Source organism: Cervus elaphus, chromosome 9 (assembly GCF_910594005.1).
Source record: "Cervus elaphus chromosome 9, mCerEla1.1, whole genome shotgun sequence".
Classification (NCBI taxonomy): Eukaryota; Metazoa; Chordata; class Mammalia; order Artiodactyla; family Cervidae; genus Cervus; species Cervus elaphus.
The window spans coordinates 96,676,539-96,694,634 of NC_057823.1; positions in this window are offsets into that span (position 1 = coordinate 96,676,539).

An 18,096-nucleotide genomic window follows, 5' to 3' on the forward strand; every position below is an offset into this window, starting at 1 on the left:
ATGCAAAAGAATCAAACTGGATTACTTTTTCATACAAAATACAAAAATAAACTCAAAGTGGATTCAAGATTTAAATGTAAGAGCTGAAACCATAAAACTTCTAGAAGAAAATTAGCAGTACACTTTTTGACATTGGTCTTAGCAAAAGCTTTTGGATATGTCTCCTCAGTCTAGAGAAATAAAAGTAAAAATAAACAAATGAAATTATGTCAGACTAAAAAGCTTTTGCACAACAAAGGAAACTATCAACAAAAACCAAAAGACCACCTAATGAATGGGAGAAGATACTTGCAAATGATATGTCTGATAAGGGGTTGATATCCAAAATATACAAGGAAGTCATACAACTCAACATCAAAACAAAACAAAACAAAAATACGATTTAAAAATGGGCAGAGGACCTGAATAGACAGTTTTCCATACAAGATACACATATAGCCAACAATCATATGAGAAGATGTTCAACACCATTAATATTAGGGAAAATACAAATCAAAATCACAGTAAGACTGAATGGCTGTTATCAAAAAGACAAGACAAAGCAAGTGTTGGCAAGTATGTGGAGAAAAGTGAACCCTCATGCACTTAGTGGGAATGTAAATTGGTATAGCCACTATGGAAAATAGTATGGAGATTTCTTAAAAAATTAAAAATATAACTACCATATAATCTAACAACACTGCTCTGGGTATTTATCCAAAGTAACCAAAAATAGTAATTCGAAAAGATATATGCACCCGCTGGTGGCTCAGTTGGTAAAGAATCTATCTGCAATGCTTGAGACCAGGATTTGATCCCTGGGTTGGGAAGATTCCCCTGGAGGAGAGCATGGCAACCCACTCCAGTATCCCTACCTGGAGAATTCCCACGGACAGAGGAGCCTGAGGGGCTACGGTCCATGGGATCACAGAGTCGGACATGACTGAGTGACTTTTAGTTTCTTCACTTTCATATCCATTGCAACACTGTTTACAGTAACCAAAATGCAGAAGCATCTAAGTGCTCATCAGTAGAAGAACGGATGTGGAATACATTGTAATTTGATGTATGGGAAAGGCACATTCATTTTATAGTCACTGTGCAAGTTTTTAGTTTAAAATGAAAAGGGACAAATGCTGAGCCCCCAGACTGTAACAGGCAAGACAAGACACAAGCAGAGAAAACCCCTCACCTGAAGATGTGGGCAGTGCTTTATGCCACATAAAATGGAACGTGAGATCACGCTCTGAGGAGAACCGCTCCATGGGAGCAGAGATAGATTTTAATTAAAAGACACTCCTTGTCCCTGGAGCAGTAGGAATTGATGACATATGCTCAGTGGATTTTAAAGTTGTTATGGATAAGTGACTATTGTGTGCCTCCTACCCCCCCCCCCCCCCCCCCCCCCCCCCGCCTTTTGGAATGAGAAGGTCTGCTTCAGCTATTCTGTCTTTGTTTCCCCGTTATGTTGGGTGACAGTAGAGAAGACACCTTTTTGGTTTTTATTCATATATCACTGAAGTTAAGGTGCTGCACCCAAATAACTGTGTTTGAAGAAACTTGTTCTCATCTTGACCCAATTTAGATAAAGAAATCCTGGTCCACAAGGCTGGGCCTGATGCTGTAATAGCTTGAGATTTTGGGGAGAGGGGTAAGTGCATTTTACCGGAGAGAAGGAATTGGGGCCAGAGGGCAGGATATGTGTTTCCACAATTGGTAACAAAAGTACTTTTCATTCCACCTGCTAGCTTGCAATATGACTTTTCCTTGACTTTATTAATTATAGAGTCTATTTCTCCTCTTGCAGGAACCTGGGCTTGCCATCCCTGGCCCCTGTCTGACCAATACAATACAGCAGAAATTGCTGCAGTTTCTATCTTCACTGATTAGAAGCTAGTGACCCTATACGAAGGCCCACTAGCCAAAGGCCACCACGCTGTGAGGAAGCCCCAACCAGCCTTGTGGAGTGAGAGCATCCATGTGGAGGAACCCTTAGACACCAGGGATGTAAGTGAAGCCTTATTGGATTTTCAAGACCAGTGCGGTTACCAGCTGACTGCAGCTGACTTAATGTCCCTTTTGCTGCAGGAGAACTATGCTGCCCCAAATCCTGACCCCAAATATTCATGAGAAGACACAGTGGTTACTGCTTACAACACTTTTGGAGAAGTTGGTCATGTGACAGTAGATAACTTCCAGTCTTATAACTCTAGTTTTCTCTGGGCCAATTTTCAGTTTACTTAGTTGGTATGTGTCTGTCCAGGGACAAGCATAGATGCTCTGATAATTGGAGGTATTGAATTGTGCTGCTACGCAGTTGTAGTTTTTGATCAATTATCTCATTTTGTTCCCCTCCTCCTATTCTGACTTGTTAATCTATCAACTCTAGGACATTTCTCCATAAAAAACAAACAAAAGAACAAAGTACAACAAGAAACAAAATTTCCTTCCTTTGGATACTTTTGCTTAATCTTCCTGAAATATGTTTTTATTTTAGTTCAATAGTTCCCCTTATTCCATTCTCAGAACTTTCTTCTCCAGGTGGGGGGGGGGGGTGGTGGAGTAAACAAGTATCTAATCTATATTCTGGAACAAGAAGTCCGTCCATCCACATTCTAATCAATATTTGCTCGTTTACTTCCTTATTACATCAACAAAAAGAATTGTATAGCATCAAGCATCATATTAGGAGTTAAGCATATTTTGTAGGAGCTTATAGTACAGTAAAGAAGGTAAGCATTTGAACAGGTAACTAACGTAAGTCAAGGTGAAAGGAGGGCTGGAAGGAAGTTGCGTATTATGTGTAATTTGGTCACAGAGAAGGTAGCCCCTAAATATGATGTGGGTGTGTGCGGATGGATTCCCAGAGAAGGGAACCCATGAGCACCCAGCACTTAGCAATGTATGCTCAGGTAGCCATAGGCGTGTATTTAGTTGAAATGCTTAATCTTGAGTCTTGTATAAATATGCCTTCAGTAGGTAGACAAGAGAAGACGGCTTTTCACACCCAGGGAAAAGCAGGAGCGATAGTGTGAAAGAGCCAACAATAATAGTGGGAAGTTTTGTAGAATATCTGGAATACTGGATTTGTGGAGTGATGAAGTGACCCATCTGTCTCTAAAAGGGCAAGAAACTGATGGTAGAACATAATTTGTGAGGATATATACATACTTCTTTGTAGCTGATACTGGGAAGATCATAAATGTTCTTCAAAGTAGTAGTGATAAAATATGAGAAGAAAATAATCATGGGATTATATTGACATGGAAATTGTTAAGATATGAGAGATAAAGAATAGAGGAGAAGCAAAGAAAATTTCCAGATTGTTAGCTGGGGGACGAATATTTATCTGTTTTAGCAATGAAGACAAATGATAAACTGATAATTTTTATAACAAGTCTAAATTAGAGCTTTCCAGGTTAATCTATTTTCATATAATATAATTAATGTGGAAATTGTGGCAAAGGATCTTTCTGTGGGTCAAATACTCACTCCTCTCTGCCACATCTGTGATCACATGACCTAGACATGAAACTGAGATGCCACTTAGCCTGATTTATTAAACAACATACTAAAAATAGCCACTGAAGTAGTAATGTGAAATCTTACCAAATGGCTGTTAATGGAGATCTAAAATCCCATTATCTGATTACTTTCATATATATATTTTTCTGATAAAAATAGCTTATTCATATCATAGGTAGTTCTTAATTGCTTTTAAAGGAACTCACTGAAAGAACTCATTTCTAGTGGAAACACAATGAAATTGTTTTAGCCTAAGTTCTAAGAAAATAAGAAAAAAAATGGTTAAGTGATATTTCAAGCCAAGCTAATTTATTGAATTTTATGGACAATTTAGAAAATGTTATACCACACTTGTACCTGAATTATCTGAAAATAAATCCCACTGGATTCACAATCTTAATAGTAATTCTGACCTGTTTGGTCTTTATGGGTCTTTATGCCACATATATTATTCTATCACTTAAAATTTTTCTGAATTGCTAAGTTTTTCCAACTTTCTCACCCCAGGCTACTGACTTGCAGGTCTTGCTCTCTGAGTATGCAGGTTTCACCTGTTATCTACTTATGAAAACTTCATTTCAATAAGAGATATAAATCTTATTGTATGTTACAAATGAGTAAGAGGTAAATGGGCTTCTGACTGTCGTAAGCCTTGAAATCCTAAAAAAAAAATCAACTTTCTGAACTGCAAAAAATTTTCAACTTGTTTCCTCCTCATTCCACTGTCTTCTAATGAAACTAAGTTCATAAATGTGTCCATGGTTGATATTTCTCCCTGTGGATATTTCCACTTTAAAGACTTTTTGAAAGAATATTCAAAATATTGAAGTAAAATTCTTTGAAAGTGCCTGAAATGTAGAAACAATGAAAGAGATGAGAACTATCAAAATTACTACAGTATAAGTCCATCATTTGGTCAGGCAGTCACATTTCCTTGTGTTTACATTATCTCAGCCAGATTATCTGAAATTTATTATGAAACAGACAGTGAAATGATCAATTATGAAGAAAAATCAAACAAGAAAAATACCTTTACTTAGAGTCAGTGGAAAAGCCTTCCTCAGTGATCAATGAAAAGAAATGGAAAAAATAGAATGGGAAAGACCAGACCAGGGAGCTCTTCAAGAAAATTAGAGATACCAAGGGAACATTCCATGCAAAGATGGGCTCAATAAAGGAGAGAAATTGTATGGACCTAACAGAAACAGAAGATATTAAGAAGAGGTGGCAAGAATACACAGAAGAACTGTACAAATAAGATCTTCAGGACCCAGATAACCACAATGCTGTGATCACTCACCTAGAGCCAGACATCCTGGAATGCGAAGGCAATGGGCCTTAGGAAGCATCAATATGAACAAAGCTAGTGGATGTGATGAAATTCCAGTTGAGCTGTTTCAAATCCTAAGAGATGATGCTGTGAAAGAGCTGCACTCAATATGTCAGTAAATTTGGAAAACTCAGCAGTGGCCACAGGACTGGAAATGGTCAGTTTTCATTCCAATCCCAAAGAAAGGCAATTCCAAAGAATGCTCAAAATACTGCACAATTACACTCATCTCACATGCTTTCAAAGTAATTCTCAAAATTCTCCAAGCCAGGCTTTAACAGTACGTGAACTGTGACCTTCCAGATGTTCAAGCTGGATTTCAGAAAGGCAGAGGAACCAGAGAGCAAATTGCAAACATCTGTTGGGTCATCAAAAAAGCAAGAGAGTCCCAGATAAACTTCTTCTGCTGCTTTATTGACTATGTTAAAGCCTTTGACTTTGTGGGTCACAATAAACTGTGGAAAATTCTTAAGCAGATGGGACTACCAGTCCACCTGACCTACCTCCTGAGAAATCTGTATGTGGGTCAGGAAACAACAGTTAGAACTGGACATGGAACAACAGACTGATTCCAAATAGGGAAATGAGTCCATCAAGGCTGTATATTGTCACCCTATTTATTTAATTTATATGCAGAGTACATCATGAGAAACGCTGGGCTGGGTGAAGCACAAGCTGGAATCAAGACTGCTGGCAGAAATATCAGTAACCTCAGATATGCAGATGATACCACCCTTAATGCAGAAAATGAAGAAGAACTAAAAAGCCTCTTGATGAAAGTGAAAGAGAAGAGTGAAAAAGCTGGCTTAAAACTCAATATTTAAAAACCAAGATTATGCCATCCGATCCCATCACTTCATGGCAAGTAGATGGGGAAATAATGGAAATGTTGGCAGACTTTACATTCTTGTGCTACAAAATCACTGCAGATGGTGACTAGGGCCATGAAATTAAAAGACACTTACTCCTTGAGGGAAAAGCTATGATCAACCTAGACAGCATATTAAAAAGCAGAGACATTACTTTGTCAACAAAGTTTCATCTAGTCAAGGCTATGGTTTTTCTAGTAGTCGTGTATGGAAGTAGACTTGGACCATAAAGAAAGCCTAGCACCAAAGAACTGATGCTTTTGAACTGTGGTGTTGGAGAAAACTCTTGAGTGTTCCTTGGACTGCAAGGAGATCAAGCCAGTAAATCGTAAAGGAAATCAGTCCTGAATATTTATTTGAAGGACTGATACTAGAGCTGAAACTCCAATACTTTGGCCACCTGATGCAAAGAACTGACTGGTTGGAAAAGACCCTGATTCTGGGAAAGATTGAAGGCAGGGGGAGAAGGGGAGTACAGAGAATGAGATGGTTGGATGGCATCACCGATTCAATGAATATGAGTTTGAGCCAACTCCAGGAGTGGTGATGGACAGGGAAACCTGGCGTGATGCAGTGTATGGGGTTGTAGAGTTGGACAACACTGAGTGACTGAAATATACCGAGTCAGTAGGAGTATATGTATCTGTCTTTCAAATGCCATACTATTGGAAAATGGAGGCAGTTGACAATGTAACCAGGAAATAAGAGCAGAGTTAGATGTGGATATAGAAAAAAAGTAATAAATGCCCAGAAAGGATTTAACTTACACTGAGCGAAATAAAATGGCAAATGGCAATGTTTTATATTGTTCTATTAAAACAAATCTTCCAATGTCCAACACAAACAATTCCACTCATGGAATCTCATTATCAATTAATCATGCATATATAGCCACAAATGAAATTAGAAATAATATTTCTAAAAGTTATTTTACCTCCAAATCTGCATGCACATAGAAACCTTGATCAAATTAACATGACATATTGTAATTAGAACTCAGCCAAGTTAGGTCACTAAAGACAATTTATGGGATTGGAGCCCTGTAGGAGCTGCATAACCTGATGAATCATTTCCACAATCTCATCTACAGTTCCAGGACTCTCATTATAATTCTAGTAAGAAAAAAAACCTCATGAAGCAGTTCTGAGGACGATGGGTATTTATCAGACTTTACTACTTGTATTATCCTTTTACCATGTAATAGCTGCACTGAAGAGACCCGAAGGGAGGACTAAACAGTGAAAAGTGTTAGTCACTCAATCCTGTCTGACTCTTTGCAACCTGCCAGGCTCCTGTGTCCATGGGCTTCTCCAGGCAAGAATACTGCATTGTAGGCAGATTCTTTACCATCTGAACCACCAGGGAAGTCCCTACCTACTATCAAAGAAAGACTCCAATTCATCTCTATCTAAAAGGGGTAATTTTTCTCCTCTTAAAGAAATTTGGCAGCGAGGGGAAGATTATTCTTTTCTTTCAATCCAAGAGGAACTTCAATCTCAAACTGTAAAATAGTAAAGAGGTGTCTTAACCACTCCTTTCCTAATTTAGGTCCCTTTGGCCACCCTCCATTGGTTGTGCCAATAGTCCCAATTTCAGGGTAAAAGAAAAACTGTGTGTCTGGATTTATTTTTAACTCTCCAGCTTGGTAAAGGTATATTAAAACACAAATACAAATGCTGTTTCAATTAGCATCGCAAAATTTGTACCCACTATTTTCTGCTTCTCCTTTCCTTATTATTTTTTTTTATAGATTCAGAGAGAAGCTTATGGAACTGAAAATAGAATTTTTAAAAATGCATAATTTAATAGGTTTATTTAACTATGGTTTACATTTAGTAAATTTCGTCTTTTCCAGGTGTGCAGTTCTGTGAGTTTTGACAGACATATAGAGGTACACGGCCACCACCACAGTCAAGCTATAGAGAACAAGCATGGGCTATTTGTCTTACAAAGTTTTTAGAGAAGTAGTAAGTTGAGAAGTGATAGCATTGGTAAAGTGGAGTAAGTTGATTAGAGTGAGTAAAACCATGAGAAAGTAAGACTGTACAAAAGGAGGAAGCAAGAGGTGGTTAAGAGAGAAAAGGAAAATAAAAGGAAAAGAAAGGCTGAAATAAAGGTAATGGGCTGCAAGAATGGCACTTAAAGGATCAAGGCTGGGGATTTGGACCCCGTGAAGGACATCCGGTATACATGGTCTCCTTACCACCCCTCTCGTTTTTTTCCTGTCTCCTCTATTTATCTTTTTCACTTAATGAATCCTGCATGGTGGGACACAGCTTTAAACCACTTATGCCTTTTACTGACTGTTTGATCCAATTAACATGTGGAGTAGTAATTTTTAATATGATTCATAACTGTCTGTGGAGATTTAAAAAATTCGTATGATTTTCAAAATGTTATGTATTTTTAATTAGAGGATTATTACCCCACAATGTTGTGTTGGTTTCTGCCACACATCAACATGAATCAGCCGTAGGTATACATATGTTCCTTCCCTTCTGAGCCCTTCTCCCACCTCAAAAGTGTGTCTGATTAGACTCAACTCCCAAAGATCATGATTCAATAATTCTTACATGGGACCCCTTTTAAGAAGTTGAAGGAATACAGCAATTAGATGTTGGAAAACAGAGTAAAATATTTTAGTATCAAGAATACTTAAAGACACAAGATATGCCACGAAGGGAGCATATTGTGAGACCTCTTTCTGCTAAAATGCTAAGATGTACGCCTGCACAACGAAGACCACTCCAGGCCCAGCTGGTACTCCCGCCCCACACGGCGGAGGAGGGGGGTAACTGGCTACGGAACCGGGACAACTCCCAGGCAGTCGTTAGAGCCTGTAACTCCTCTCCACCCTCCTTCTTCGTTTATATTAGAAGCTTTCTTTCCTTCCCCTTCTCACTCTTTAAATACATCTCACACAGGCAGGGGCTGGTAATCATTTACAGTCAGCCTAACACACATTGCTACCTAAAAGGCCAGAGTGAGACTTCTGGAAACTTACACGGTGTATTCATTTTTCCTTTCTTTGCTGCCTCTCACTGTTTGTCTCCAAGTCTGTCTGTGGCATATTTCAGTCTAAAGGGTGCTTTCCTTTTAGAACTTGTAGGGAGTTTGTGGATGAGAAACTGACCTTTACCACCCCTGACTTCTTTGGATGCCACTGCTGTCTGGGAAAAGCCTAGGAGTTGTGTGTGTCCAAATGGTACTAGGTCCTCTTGCAGAGTTCTTCTTAAAAAAAATAAAATAAAATAAGGTTTGGCAACTCTGGGCCCCCACTGTTTGAAAGAGAACAACCAGAAAGGACTGAAAAGCAGCTGCATCCTTCACTGAGTCATGTAATCTCTACTTCCCAGGATAAACACCACTTGCTGTTGCCTTAATCCTAGCCTGGTGCTCTTGTTTACATTTCCTGTCTGGCCCCATGGGCACTGGTACCTGTGATCCCTGCCCTGAAGGAATTTTAGATCCTGTCAAACAGGTGTGGGAGCAGATTTAAGCTTAGACCACTTATCTTGGTGTTCAAAATCATGTATGTGAATAGCTCTGAAGATAAGCTTACATTTATTCATTTTGGTCCTTAGCATGGATTATATAGGCACTGAGGCTCACTGAACTGTCCTCATTCATTTATGTTCACTTTCCTATCCTGTTATTTTTTTTCTCCTCCTCTGCCCCTCATATCACAAAGCTGGGGATGCAGAGGTCTTACCCCTTCCCACCCCCATAGTAATAATGCTGGCTAATGGAAGCCGTCCCTAGCTCCATGACCCACTGGCCAGCAACTAGGTCGCCAGAACTCAGAAGGAGTAGATGATTCCAAAGTCCTCAAATGAGTATATGGAGGAGGGTACATAAAGGGAGGGACAGGGGTCCAGGACAGAAAGTGCACCTGGTGGGAATAAACGCCAAGAGTCTATGACCCAATGTGTGTGTGTGTGTGTGTGTGTGTGTGTGCGTGCGTGCACAAGTTATGGTATAAATACATGGAGTCAGGGACTATTTTAAGTTTAAATAATGAATGATCAAGATGAAAAGATAAAATGAGGCATTACTTTACTATACAAGGGAAATGTTCATCTCTGCCTTTTGAATAAGCTGCCACCTATTCTTGAATTCTATCAGAGTTATGATTATGTGTATCATTAAATATAAGCACAGGTATAATTATTCATTGATTTAAACATAAATATCTCCCTTCATTACCATTCTCAGAATTTGTTGATTGTTTAATATGGTCATATACAAACTTTCATGAGCAGTTATCCACTTAAAAATATGTAGTACCATAGCAGTAGGAAGTTTGTTTCAGTTGCTCAGCTCGTTCAGCTAGTTCTTGGCACATGATAAGATTAATTTTTTAAAACGGATGAATGGCTATGTATGTGTTTGTGAAACAGAGAGCAATCTCTGAGGATTTGGGTACAGAAATATGTTGATCTCTATTATTACATAATTATTCTATTATTCTATTCCACAAGTGGGATTATTCTATTCCACAAGTAAACTTGTGGGATAAAAAGTATTCTAGTTTCTATGTATACTTTTTTTTATATAAAGATTCAAATTGTTCAAGATTTTCACACTGATAATGTAATAGTGACCTAATGTTGAAATCATTTTTATCTCTTTGCTCAGGGAGGGTTTGCATATGAGTTAGTAATTACTTAGTGAGTATTTGACTTCTTAAAAGATGTTAATTGGTGCAAAATGTGATCATATCTAGCACTCGTGAAAAGAAGCATTGTGCTGAATTCAAATCCTCGTCACTTGGTTGATATAGGTGTCAGAAATCTAGCCCTGAGGAATCTAACATCATAGTTTGTGATATTTTTCATATTATCCTTGTGCTGAGACCTTGACATATTGGGAGGAGAAAAAGTAACATTGATTGTGACCATCTGTCAGTGTGCTTCTAGATAAGCATGTGGAGAGGAGTCAGGGATAGATAAGATAAAAGGAGAAATTCAGAGAATTTGATGCAAATCCCCTAAAGTCTTAAAAAAAAAAAAAAAACCCTTTTTTTTTTCCTTTCTTACACCACCTACACTTCTGCAGTAACGTAACAGTGCCCCTGCCCCGTCTCTGCCCTGACTCCAGGGAAGGCTGGTTCACTCTGTCCTACTCGGGCACGTAGCCGCCCTGCACTCCCCTGGATCGAGAGCCCTGGGTGTGCGCTTAGTTGCTCACTTGGTACAACTCTTTGCGACCCCATGGACTATAGCCTGCCAGACCCCTCTGTCCATGGGGATTCTCCAGGCAAGAATACACTTAAAAGGATTATGTATATCCTGAGAAGGCTAGTCCAGCATAATTCAATGGAGCTTGGAAAAGTCTCAGAGCACCTATAAGCAGACACTGATTAGCAAACTAGCAAGTCCTTAGTGCACAGCACCCATAAGCCAGCCAGAATGACTCTTTGCCCCTCTAAGGACAGAACGTGCACACTCAGAGGCATCTGAGATGCCGAAGCTATGTTGTTTTGCTGATACTGTTGCAAAGACAACTGATATGCAAGACCGGGTGGAACTGGGGTCCTCTCTCCTGGCCATGTGATCATTTCTAGTTAGCTGTTTTTTCCTTACCAGTCTCTATCCTTCATCCCCTCCCTCACTTCCTCTGCTTTCCTCTATCCTGTTAAATGTTATCTTTTCTAAAGTATGGATTACCTGGGCTTCTTTCATTTTTCAAGGCATTAGCTTTGTGTCCTGAGTTTTTCAGGGCTTGAAATTTTGAAACTCACAAACATTTGCCTCAGTAGTGATGTTCTGATTTAGCTTAAATTCAGTGCCAAAATGTAGGCAGGGTGTAGGGATCACCATGGACTTCTAAAGAAATTCTATTTGCTTGATTTTGAACAATGTAGTGCTTAATAAAAAGGTAAGGTCATTATGTGTGCTTAGTCACTCAGTCGTGTCTGACTGAGTCCACCATATAGTCCACCAGGCTCCTCTGTCCATGGGGATTCTCCAGGCAAGAATACTGGGGTGGGTTGCCATGCCCTCCTCCAGGGGATCTTCCCAACCCAGGGATCAAACCCAGGCCTGCAGATTGCACATGGATTCTTTACCATCTGAGCCACCAGGGAAACCCAAAAAGGTCATTGTCAGTAAATTAATATTCAGTTCTAATAATTATCAATTTAAAATTTAATCTATTAAGCAATATAAATTGTAATAATTAGCTATATAAGTAATTTTGTAATAGTATTTTACACTTCAAATTATGCTTATTTACTTGGACAAGAATCATGTATCAACTTTAGGTTTGCTTTTACTTTAGTGAAAATCACTGTTCTCTCTTTCCTTCCTTATACTGTTGGAAGAGATAGGAATACTATATTCCTTATAGTATTGGCATATGTATAAAAAAGAGGAGGCTATCCCAACAGAAAGGAAATTATAAAATTAATAGATACAAATACTAAAAACATCTTTGAATTAAAAGTGAATAAATAGCAATGAATACCAGAGGAAAGAAGAGAAGGGAAGGGGAAAAGACAAATGATTGGATATAAGAGTATTAAAAATTCAGAGCTTGAGCGATTCTAAAATAAGTTAGAAATAAACATGTATTTAACCACACATAGAGAAAAGAAGAAAACAATGCATGATTCACTCACACACACAATACCATGTTTTGCCTAATGTTTGATGCATATTAGAAACTTAGCAGATGTTTACTCAAGGAGAAAATAAAAGAAATACAGACAGAGGACACAAACAAAAAAAAAACCCTGCATGAAATAAAAGGATCCATACTGTGACCTTTATATATTGCATCTAAAGACTTAAATCCATTGAAACATGTAAATTATCAGATGTGAAACGAATCGCCAGTCCAGGTTCGATGCATGATACAGGATGCTCGGGGCTGGTGCAATGGGGTGGCCCAGAGGGATGGGGTGGGGAGGGAGGTGGGAGGGGGGGTTCAGGATGGGAGACACATGTACACCCATGGCTGATTCAGGTCAATGTATGGCAAAACCAATACAATGCTGTAAAGTAAAATTAATTAATTAAAAAAAGACTTAAATCCTAATGTAATTTTGCCAAATATGTATTGTGTAGGCATAAATGCCTTCAACGTTTGAAACACAGTCTGGTTCACACGAAATAGAAGACGATGCTTGTTTAACCATAGCTAAGTGCCGACAATCTCTACTTTTGTAAGTAGAAAAATGTGTAATTTAATAAAGAAGGATTTTTTAAAGTTTTTATAAAGTATATCATGAAGCAGTGTCTCTGGTTACACATATTCAGATAACATATTTTCTCTGTTAATCATGATCTTAATAGGAAAACATTAAAATTAATATTGCTTTTTCCTAGGATATAAAGTTAGTGCATAAGGAATTTTAGGAAACTAAGAAGTCAGACTTATCAAAAAGTTATCATAAATGTCCAACCATTGAGAAATAACTATGCAAATAATGATGTAGTTAATTGAGCTTGAAAAACTATATAGTCATTTATAAACACTCTTACAAAGACTTATGTTACAACTATGTATAAGTCATTGAAAATATGCAGGGTTTGGGAGAAAATTTTTTTAATGAAAAATTTAATTAAATATGTTATCAATACTTAATTTATTAAATTAATATTCAATTTATTAAAATGGTATTATTCAAGTTTTCCTGATTTTATTTATGACTGCCATATCAATTCCATAAAAAGTAAATAGTTGTCAAAGGCCGTTCACTAAATTGTTTTCTTACATGAATTTCCCCAAATCAAGATTTGCTGTATGTTCCTCTGAAAAAACGTTAATGAAATTATTACATGAAATTAAGCTTTCCAACTATGGGACTCACCCTTTTTCATTGGATGAATATTGATGATCCTGTTGTTTAGCACTTGTGAGACTATCATTTACCTTTAGTACCTTTTACAATGTCTGTTGTCACTAGTGAATTTGTAAAGGAGATAAGATCCTGTATTCTCAAAACTTTTTCTTCCTTGGGTCATATTTGGCTGTTTAAGGTCACCACTCTGATGGAGGAGATGGATGAAGTGTTCTCCAGAGGTGAAAGGGTAAATTAGTTCAAGACATTTCATCAATATCCTTTATGCAAATTCAAAGGCTGTGTAATTTTTACTGCAATTATTGAAAACTAGTTAATCTAACCTTTGGCATCAGTTAAGGGCAGTGAGGCTGAGGCATTTATTTGGAAAAAAAATCATTATTTTTCTTATTTTCCCCTGAAATATCATTCAATAAATTATGCTTAGAATTATCTAGTTACAGAGTTCTCACTACTTAGACATAAAATGTCTATATACTATTAGCAGAAATCTCACATTGTGGCAGTAATGTTAACAGAGTTGACACTAGCTCCTAACGGTGTCTAGCAAATATATTTTTGACATGAACAGTTGTCATTAAGTCCACCTTGGTTTATCACTGCCATCAAGCTTTCTCACTTGTCTACTGTATCCTTGAAGAGTTCTTGAGATCTATAAACTCAGTATATTGAATGAGATTGCTGAGAGCATCAGAGTCTCTCAAAAACATATCTCTAGATGAAGGAGAAGCAGAGAGCATACTCTTGATTTCATCCTAATTTTATTTATGTTAATGATTGGATGCTGCTGTTGCTCTTCTTTAGTTGGGAAGTCATGTCTGACTCTTGCAGCCCATCAGGCTCCTCCGTCCATGGGATTCCCCAGGCAAGAGTACTGGAGGGGGTTGCCATTTCCTTCTCCAGGGATCTTCCCAACCCAGGAGTTGAACCCAGGTCTCCTACACTGCAGGAAGATTCTTTACTAGTGAGTCACCAGAAAAGTCATTTCAATGATTAACTTGTATTAAATTTGAAATATATGTTTAGAGTTTTAAGAATAAGGATATCTGATCTTGAAAGTTGCACAAGTTAAGCTGAGTCTAGTGAAAATGGAAAGTAGTAGAAGACATGAAAAACTGAGGATGATAAAAGTTAACCTAAATTGAGGTAGGATACAATTATTAAAAAATGAAAGTGTTTGATAGTAAGTTTTCTGACATCCTGTACATCTTGTACATAGGAATGATGTGAACTTTATTTAGGTGTATTTAAGTACTATCCAGCTCAAAACAAGTTAATTTCTTCCAGTTGTCAATCTAGGCTACTTTGTAGTCTGAGGATCTGAGCCACTGTTTATTTTGATGGCTGTTTCCAGTGTTACATGAGTAATTATAACATGAAATAATGGGGGAAGAAAGGTAATTCAGGTCATATTAAGTTCCTGAGGAATGTTGTTAATTCTACTTTGATATTTATCCATTAGAGTATGCATTTTAGCTCCAAAATTAAAATTTGAAAACATCATGAATTTTTCTAGAATTATCTCAGTTTATATACAAATGCTCTATATCTGATATACAACTATTTGTCTATGGACAGGAGGTCCACAGACTTTACTACTTATTCGTCAGTGAATTTTCTTTATTATATTTCTTCTTTCCCCTCTTATTCTTATGGTTAGTGGTTATCTTTCCAAAAATGAATTATTTTTCTATTTTTGTATACTCAGGAGATTTTTTTTTTTTAAGATCTGAAAGACTTACTTTTTTTTTTTTTTGAAAGACTTACTTTTAACTATACTAGATTTAGGAATTTCATGTCTCTCTTTTCTCTTTTAATTACTCACATTTTAGTGCTCGCTTTGGCAGCACATCTACTAATTACTCACATTTTATAAAATTGTTTTCTTCTTGGCTGAAGAGGTTTGAAAGAATGAATATAAGAGAATTTACTTGGAGGATGATACTTCTCATTAAAATATGAATAAAAGTAGGAAATCTGGGTAATATTTAATCTGAAAGATGTTAATACAAAAGATAATTTTTTCTTTTGGAAAGTAGATCTGACTTACAATTGCAAGTTTGTTATTTAATGAAATTTAGAAGCTTTTCTGATCTTGCTTTAAAAATGCATGAAATACACTATTACATTTTTTATAAAATCATTAAGTCTTTAAATATACCCTACTCTTTGCATATTCTCTCTGAAAACTTAATGTTATGTGGTACATTAATTACAGTTCATCTTTTGATCTTAGAAAATAGTGTGAATTCTTTAAGAAGTATATATATATATATATATATATATATATAGAGAGAGAGAGAGAGAGAGAGCCCACCAGGCTCCTGTGTGCATGAAATTCTCCAGGCAAGAATACTGGAGTGGGAATGGGTAGCCATTACCTTCTCCAGGGGATCTTCCAGACCCAGGGATTGAACCCGGGTCTCCTCCATTGCAGGCAGACTCTTCACCATCTGAGACATCAGAGAAGTCTGAAATCAAGGTACCACCATGGCCATGCTCCTCTGAAGGCTCTAGCAGGGCATCTTTTGCTTTTACCAGCTTCTGGTGGCTCCTGACATTTCTTTGCTTTAGGCTACATGACTCTAATCTCTACCTCAATCCTTATGTGGCATTCTCCTCTAGTGTGTCTCAAATTCCCCTCATCTTTCTCTTGTAAGGGCACTAGTCATTGGATTAGGGCCCACCCTAAATTTAGTATAATTTTATCTTGAGATCCCTCATGATATCTGCAAAAACCTTCTTTCCAAATAAGTCACATTTGCAGGTATGAAGGTTGAGACTTGGATATACCTTTTGGATGGACACAATTCAGCCCACTACAACCGTATACTGCATAGGATCATTCTCATTTTGAGGCAATTGACTTTTCATCAACCATTTGAACACCTATGGCTTTTGCAGTTGTTAACATTAAAGTGACCCATTCATTTAAAAAGTGTCTGACTTACAAACCATTTATTTCTATTTTATCCAGTTCCTACTGAATAACTTGGATTATTAACAGCATCTTTTAAATTCCTGTTCCTGCATGATCCATGCAGAGTGTATTATGTGAAATTTGATAGAAATGGCCAGTATGTATTTATAGGATATGGTACATAGAAAGCATAGATTTTGTCTTGATATTAAGCTATCATGTGATGTTTTTCAAAACTGCAGAAAACTAGAAAGCCAGACATTCATGATAGAGTAAACAATAGTCCTGTAAGAAAAGTCATTTTCGCAGTCATTATTTTACAAACCATTAGTGGAGATGCCATCATTTCCTCCCTGCTTACACCACTCATTTTAGAGATGATACTGTGTCCTGGGCACAGATAATCACATCAGGGGAGAATAACTGAGAATTTCTGGTTCAATCAGATTACGTCTCCAAGAAATTTGAAAGTAATCTCCAAGCATGAATCAATCACATAATGTTAAGTACTAGGACTGAAAGATTGTGGTAAGATCAAGCCAGATCAGATGACCTGGCCCCAGAAAGCTATCTGAAAAATATAAAGGGCGGGGGGGTGGGACTTACACAGTTTGCTGAGGAACCTGGATTCACAAAGGTGAATGAAATCCATAAACATTTGCACAGAAGCAAGAAGGAGATTTCATGTGATATGAGAGCAGCTGCCTGACAGAGCTTCAGTTTCTGTGAAATTTCATACACCCTCCTACTGTTGAGGCATCTGAGACTTTCCTAGATCCTTATCCCAAATTTGACTTGAGTTAGTTTCTGGTTAGCAACAACATGATTTTAAGATCAAGGTTGACATCCAAAGTGCAAACCTTAGAAGTTCAAAATAGCTGAAAATGCATTTAAAATTAGAAAAAAAGAAAAAAAAAACTAATATAAATAAAAATGGACTTAATACTTTGACATAACTGTGATTATTTAAAGTAAGTATGGATATCATTACTAGTAGCCATGTCCTGCCTGGCTGTATTAAGAGATACAAGTTTTATACAAAGCATGCAGTTGAAAGCTAATGAATGTCCACATTTGATATAAAGTAATTGAAAACAGCTTGCCCACCAGGAAGCTGAACATTTTCTCTGGGCATATTTATACTACGTGATTACTTTGCAAAAAATTTTTTGCAAATATCTAAAATGTAAATTTATATTCCATCTATGTCAAATAATCACAGGTCTTTACTTTTTATAATAATAGTAATAATGATATAGTAAAAATATAATGACATTTACAGTATCATCTTTGAGAACTTACTAAGTGCCAGGTCCTGAAAATACACTATGCCATTAATATTCAAAAGGATTATCTGATAGGTACTGTGATTACCGAGATTTATCAGATGAAGAGACTGAGATTAGGAGATTTAAAATATTAACCCACAGATATGAAACAGAGGAGGACTATTGACCCAGGACAGTGTGATTACAAACTCCATACTCGACTGCCTCACTAATATCACTGAGTTTTCCTAACAATTCACATCAATATTTTTCTATTATTTTACTGAAATTAAGAAAAATAAAGAAAGCATTCAACTAGCTTCATGACTCAGAGTAAATCTGAAAGCATAGAAATGGAAGAGAGTTTAGAAAATATCAGCTTCCACTCCATTCTTCTT